Raw genomic sequence first — 7,658 nt, 5'->3', positions numbered from 1 at the left:
ACAAGTTAATTCACCTCTCTGCATCTCTGCTTTGGGGGAGAGGAGAGGAGGGAGGTTAGATGACCTCACACACAGCCCAGAGCAGAGCAATCACTCAGCTATGAGAGTCATTTCTAAGAAGAGTCTTGGACAGGAAGGGGTCTGTGGCAACAGGGCATGCCATGGATGGCAAAGCTACTGCCCACGAGCCCAGACACAGGCCACAAACGGCCTCTGTTTGCCCACACAGCCTTCTTTGTTTCTTTTTCTCTTTTTAAATTGTTGCCAACATTTTAAAAATCAGATTTCGCATCAAAAAAAAATCCAAATTATCTGCTTCTCTTTGAAAAGTTCAAAGATTTGGCAGCGCCAAGCTGCCTTCTGGCCTGGCAACTTCCAGCCAGAGCTGAGTGGCCGAGGCCCTGTCAACTCCATGTCCATGGCTCCTGGCTCCTCCCCCTCCCACGGCCATCCACCCTCCTCTGACCCCTCCCTGCACCTGGACCTGGACCTCCAATTGTGTGTTCTGAGGCAGGGTCTCTTGGAGCCTAAAGTGGCCTCAAACTTACTATTAACCAAGGCTGATCTTGAACTTCTGATCCTCGTGCTTTGACTGGCACACTACTGGGATTCCAGGCATGTGTGGCCATGTCCAGTCCCATGTGGTGCTGTGTTATCTACCCAGGCTCTGTGCCTGGACCTCCTTGAAGTGGGATTCTCAGGAGACATGGCCCTCCAGGGCCACAGACAGAGCTGGGACTGTGGCTCAGTTTATCCTCCTGAGCTATGGGCAGTGCCCAGGATGCTGGCCAGGACCCAAGTCTCTTGACCCTGCAGTACTGGCTAGGAAGTAAGGCCAATACTAGGCATTTGTCTTGTTCCTCAGTGTCTCCATCTGTCAAGTGGGACAATAATTCCCCGCTCCGCCCCACCCCTGCCTTAGCAGTAGTGATGGTAAAATGAGCTTAAAGGAGTGAGGATCTGAGCACATGGCCTGGCCTTCTGTTACTGTTTGAGGATGCCAGCTGCTGCCTCCCACATGCTGATACATGTCCGGGATCTCACCCATCCCTCCGTGCCAGCTCCGCCCGCCTCCCAGGGCAGATGGGGCAAACAGAGACTCAAAAATGGGAAGCCATGAGTGATGAAGCTGGGACTTGGTAGTCCAACCAAAGTTCAAGCCAGAATGGTCTGGCCCCAAAATGGCCCATAGCAGGAGCCTCTGCCATGCCCACACAGAGCTCTCGAAGGCCTACTGTGTGCTAGGCGCTGTTGTAAGTCCCGGAGGCACAGTAGGAAACACAAGAGATGAGGTCTCCACTCCAGAGCTCAGTCTGAGACAGGGGTGATGCTCTGAGAGAGGCAGGTCCAGGAAGAGGACAGCCCCCAGCGTTAACCAGGCAGGGCCTTGCCGAAAGTAGTCAGGGGAGGGGCCCCAGGAAGATGACATCACACAGGAGGACCCCCACCTGTCAGCCCCTGGGTGAGGCATTCCAAGCAGAGGAGGAGCCACCACAGGGAGGAACCTGGTGATTTGTGGGCATGGAAGGCCCACTAGGGCCAGCATGGCGAGAGCAAGGAGAGGCTACAAGAAGAACTAAGCCCGCAGGTCAACTCCCAGCACAGATGACCCCTTTCTGGGAAAGTCAAGCCAACAGGGCTCCTGACTCTAGCAATGCTGGCTTCCAGCTCCTAGGCATGAGCGTGCAGAGCATATGAAGAGGGGCCCTATGCACGCACGTGCACATGCCAGCACACCCCCCACAGCCCAGCCAGGAAGAAAGGCTGGGAGGGGAAGGGGAGGTCACTCTGACACAGAGCCCCCCACAGCCGTGGCCTCCCTGGCTCCTCACAGCACCGAGGAGCACCACCCCTCCCCAGGCCGAAGGAGGGTTAGCAGGGTGATGTCACCAGCCCAGGGCACCTGCTGGTGGGTGTCTACAGTTACTCAAGACTCAGACACACATGCACACACGCAATGCATACAGACACACAGATGTATGCACTGGTGCATACAGTTTGAGTTCTCTTCCATGGCTATCAGGTTACCCCCTGGAGCTGATCCAGGACAAAACAGGAAATCCCAGAACCAAGCCAGCCAGATGAGGCAAGGGGCTGGGAATCTGAAACCCCCTCTGCTCTCCACAGCCTCCCACCTGACTCTGCCTTCCCCAAGCTGGGGTCAGCTGCCGGGATTGTCCCAAAGGGTCCTCTCCCCCTCCCCCGGCGTTGACAGGGCCCCGTGATGGGGTTGCAGCTTCAAATTCCCCCCCCTTCCACCCCCCCCCCCCCCCCCAGACTCACACAGAACTTCCTATCTCCATTGGCTAGAAGTCGCCAAAGCCCGGCGCGGTTGGCCTGATGTCCAGCAGGGGGCGTGCACGCTTCATTTGCCAGAGGGTGGCTTGCAGTCAGCCAGAAGTGGGTTCAGGAGGCGGCTGAAACAGCCCTCGCTTTAGCATCTTCCCATTCCAGGCACAGCTCCCCCACCAGGCAAAGACCGGGCTTCTGCGCCTTGGCACGCACCGTGCCCCTGCCAGGCTGCAAACGGAGCGAGCCATCTCACTCCTGGTGAGGCCTCCTCTGCTCATTCTCCACTAGCCGCTTCACCCAGACCCCTACGCCTTTTCATTGCCAGCCTGCCCCTCAACGAGCAGAGATGCCTGGGTGAAGTGACTGTCGGGTAAAAGAACCCAGCTACAAGCCACCCACACGGTTCAGAAACAAATAATTCAATGCAGAAATCCCTGGAGAAGACAATTTTTTTTTTTTTCTTTTTTTGCCAGGCAAGCACTCAAACACTGAATTACAGCCTCGGGCCCTCTCTTTTACATTATTTTATTTTGAGACAGGGTCTGACTCAAAGCTCAGGCAAGCTTTGAACTTAGGATCTCCCCACTCGGCCACCCTAGTCGTTGGAAGAATAGGCTTAGCCATCAAGCTCAGTACAATTTTAAACATATAAAGCACTCATTGAGATACGAGGGTCACCTCTTGATCTAACTTGATATTTTCAGTCTGTTGGGTTTGGTGACACAGCCCCATTTTACAGAAGGGGAAACTAAGGTTTAAAAGGGGCCCAAGGTCACAGCCCACTCACAGACTCCAAATCCAGTAGGATTCCAAATCCAGTCCCTCTGCTAACCAGCCCTGAGTCCAGCCGTCTGCTAACACCCAACCAAACTCTCTGGGTGACCATAAGAGGAGGAGAAATGTGGCAAAGTCCAGCTGCTTGCCTGGAAGTACTGCTCCTCATAAGCTTCTCCAGAGTCCTAACCTACTTCTCAACCTAACCCAAATCCCAGCTCCACAGTGACTCAACAAAAGCAAGCGCTGATGAGGTGTGCGCCGCCAGCCTCAGAGACAGTGTGTGACCCTCATGCAGACCCGCTAGGAAGCCCGCTGACCCCATTTACAGGCGAGGGAAGGAAGGTCCCAGAGGTGAAGCTGTTGCCCAAGGCCGCTCAGCCAGCAGGTAGCAGAAGCACCATCCAAACCCGGCACGACGCTCTCCCAAAAGCCATGTTCTCAGCCATGTCTACATGCCCTTCCTCCAGTTAGTGGTTTTCCCCCAGTGGGTCGTGAGGGGGTCAGATGACGGCTTCCATATCAAATATCCTGCGTATCAGGTAATCAGTAGTAAAGTTACAGTTCTGAAGTACCGACGGAGTGATTTTTGGCTGGGGCCACCATAACAGGAGGTGCTGTATGAAAGGGCCGCAGCACAAGGAAGGTTGAGAACCCCTGCTCTCGTGTGTTCTGAACGGGCTATCCTGGCTGAACCTCAGCTAGGTTCACCCCCAAAACGCTGATGCCCTGAAAAGGCTCCTGACCCAGAGTCAAGGCCACAGCCCCAGGCACCAGAATCCCTTCCCTTGCCAGAAATAACATCCCCAGGTCTTTGTCTTAATACAAGCTGCGAATAACACAGACCCTGTCCTTGCCATTGCCTTTCTCTGGGCCTGGAAGAGTCCTTTGGTAATCTAAGCCTTGGTTTTAACATCTGTAAAGTGGGATAATAGTGCTGAGGTCCCGGACCCACTACTAACGGTTTCTCTCCCGTCAAGCCCCCAAGGCTGTGATTTAACCGAGGGAGACCTCTCATCGCTCATCCATTCGTTTGGCAGACCTCCAGACACTGCCAGCCTGAGCAGGGCCAAGCCTGTCTGCACTCCTCTTCGTCATGCAAATGGGATCAGGGGTTGTTTGGAAAATGGGAGGTCAGGCAGGTAAAGCCCGGAGCAGCACCCAGAGCAGAGCAGAGCAGAGCCCCGTGAAGGCAGCTGTCTGGGATCCTTGCAGGTTCTCAAGGTCTGAGGGAGAGAAGAGACTGTTACTTAGATAACTGTCCCCCAGGGAGACTGCTGCTGAGTCCAGGGAAGTACCATCGAGCCCTCTGTCGGGATCAGGGAAGAATTCTCAGAAAGGTGGCCAAAGGGAACTTGATGAGCTAAGAGGTGGAGGGCGCTCCTGGCGGGTGGCAGAGAAGTTCAGAACCTCAGAGGCCGCTGGGCACACCAGACAATGCCCCGGGCCATGCCTGGGTCGGCTTGGGCACACACAGGCGGGAAGAAGACATTCTACCTGTTGGGAGGCAACACGCAGAAGAGGAACAGAATCCAATCTGCCTGTGGGAAAACACTGCATGGCCAGGGCTTAGGAAGATGGGTCCAGGGAAAAGAGTCTAAAAAGGCTGTGCAATGGATGGGAGGCATGGCCTGCAGAGGCTGTCTGTACCTGGGGTGGGAGCCCGGATGAAGGAGAGAGCAGTGGGGGCTGCTCTCAACCCGCCCCCCCCAGAACTTCTGCCTGAGAAGAGGGGCAGCTCCCGGGCATGGGTGGAGGTGACCCTGACCACAATCAGCTAGGACCAGAGTGAGGCTGGGATGAGTTGGGGGGGGGGGGGACTGCCCACACACTGAGTCACTTGGCTTATTGGATTTCTGAGAAGTCGTGCCCCTCCCCCACACCCTGGCAGCCAAGGCCACTCTTCAAAGCTGAACTGTCCCTTGGTCAGCTTTGAGAGCTCAGGTATTGTACAGGAAGCGGGAAGGGCATGGCGGGGACAGACAAAAGAGTGTCCCTGAGAATTCTCAGAACCAGCTCTGGAAGGGCTGGGCCTCAGGGTTGACCATGAGAGGAAGTCTTGGGCTTCGGAGGTAGTTGATAGAACAGGCCAATGAACTGTGCGACCCGGAGCCATCTCCTCAACCCCTCTGAGCAGGCTCTCTGGAAGGTGGGCGTGACTGTTAGTGTTCAGAGTGGAGTTAACTATCGATGCAGAGTCCGGCCTCAACCCTCAGCCTCCAAAGACACCACACACACCAGCCGAGAGAGCTATCAAGATGGCTCAGTAGGTAAAGGTACTTGCTGCTAGTCCTGAATCACCTGAGGCTGATTCCTGAGCCCCGAGCCTGCATGGTGGAAGGAGAGAGCTCTGCAAGTTGTCTGTGGACCTCTACACATATGCCAGGTACCTCTCTCTCTCTCTCCTCTTTCTCTCTCTCCTCTCTCTCTCTCTCTCCTTCCGTCCTTTTTCCTTCCTCCCTGGATTGTCACAGCCTGAGACAGACACTGCACCATTTACAAGACCCCAAGGCTCCCTCAGATGAACTGAGGCCTAAGATCACACAGGTGACAGGATGGAACTCAAGCCACTGCCCAGACTGGAACTCAGGACCTTCCCACAAGCCCCTTCCCGGTGCCAAGTATCTGCTATCATTTCACGGAGCGCATGCTGTACCTGCACCTGCCATTTCCTGGGACCAACTCAGCTAGCAATGACCCTACTGGGGTGGATCCCAGCCCCCAGAGGGGACAACTGAAGTAGGAAGAGTGTGAGAAGCCTCCCCAGGGTCCAGCCTGACTGCGGATCCAGTGTCTTAGCAGAGGTCGGGAATGGGATCCAGTTACAGGTAAATATCAGGTGGACAGTGAGGACCAGGTGATGACTTTCCCACTGGCTCCTGCCCTGGATCTGTCCTCACAGAGGTGGGTCACCCCTGAGGGCCCCCCAGGAATGCCCACCCTGCGCCACACTCATCCTCTCTCTCCAATGAGTCCTCCCTGAGCCACAGGCTCATTCCTTCCTCCCTGCAAGAGCTGCTCCCTGGAGCTGGGCCCGGAGCCAGGCCCTGCCTGGCCTGAAGACACAGCCGAGCCTGGAGAGGAGGCTCTGGCGAGCAGCCCGTTACCAGGCGCCCTTCGGTAATGAGATTAATGAAAATAATAGTTCTGAGCAGAGCTGGCCACCAGCAGTCACCTACAGGAACACTTCATAGGTTTCACTCATGCTGCCCTCCCCAGCCTTCAGAGGAAGTGCCTCTGCTTGACAGGCAGAAAAACTGAGGCAGGGGACAGTTCCAGAGTCTTCCATGAGAGGGGCGAACAGATACCCTTAATGGAGCACCTACTCCATTTTAAACCTCAGGGCATTCGCTGGGAGTAACACAAGTCAAATCCCTCTTGTCTGCCTACAACCTCACAGGGTAAGTAGAGGCAGGAGGAGATTGTCCCCCTTCCTCGGCGGAGGGGAGCTGGGCTTCAAATCTGCAGCCGAGATGGTTACCAATGCCCATCCTTGTCTCAACACATGACTCCTAAAAGTCTGTGCCAAGACCAGAGAGCAAGGGGATACCAGGAGAGGCTCCTTGGAAGAGGCGGTATTGGGTCATATTTGAACTGGGTTCTTAAAGGATGAATAGGAGTTTAAAGAGATGAGAGAAAAGGGCACCAGAATGTGCAAAAACCAGAAACCCAAAGGATAAGTCCTGATTGTCTTTCTTAATTGCAGGTGACTTTTTCCAACTTTTATCTCAGTGCCTTGGTTTCTCCATCTGTAAAATGGGAGCCGTAGTCCTGGGCTTGTGAGGATTGAATGAGTCTAAAAATGCATGGCTACCGGTCTGTGGGGGAGGTAGAGGGCTTACCTCCTGCTGAGTGGATGGGTTCGGTCCCTGGGTTCAGCCCCTAGCACCAAATTAACAGTATTGTTCATACGTATCTGTCATCCTAGCACTTAGGAATGGAGGCAGGGGGATCCAAAGCCCAAGGCCATACTCTGCTACATAGTGAGTTGAGCAAGTCAGAGCAACTACACTCTAACCCCAGCACTGGAGATGTAGAAGCAGGATCAGAAGTTCAAAGTCACTCTCGGATACATAATAAGTTTGAAGCCAGCTTGGACTACATGGAACCATCTTATAGGTAGGTAGGTAGATAGATAGATAGATAGATAGATAGATAGATAGATAGATAGATAGATAGATAGATAGATAGATAGATAGATAGATAGAGGTTAGAGGATGGTTCAATGGTTAAGAGTGCTGTTCCAGAGGACTGGAGTTTGATTCCCAACGCCCAGTTGGTGGGGCACATGTCTCTGTCAGTAATTCCAGTTCCAAGGGATCCAGCGCCCCCTTTCTGCCTCCTCAGACACTGCATGCATGTGGTACACAGGCATTGATTGATGCAGGCAAAACACCCGCACATAATCTTAATAATTTGGCAATTTTAAGGAACTTTCTAAAAATAAACAGGAAGAAGGAGAGAGAGAGAGAGGTGGTCAGATGACCACCCCACATGTCGCTAAAGTAGCCCTTTTCCTTTTGATTTTAATTTTCGTTATAGTTTTATTTATTTATTCTGTGTGCGTGTGTATATGCAGGAGGTGTTTCGCG

Source organism: Psammomys obesus, unplaced genomic scaffold (genome assembly GCF_907164565.1).
Source record: "Psammomys obesus unplaced genomic scaffold, mPsaObe1.curated_primary_1811, whole genome shotgun sequence".
Classification (NCBI taxonomy): Eukaryota; Metazoa; Chordata; class Mammalia; order Rodentia; family Muridae; genus Psammomys; species Psammomys obesus.
Note: the sequence above shows the minus strand (reverse complement) of the source record.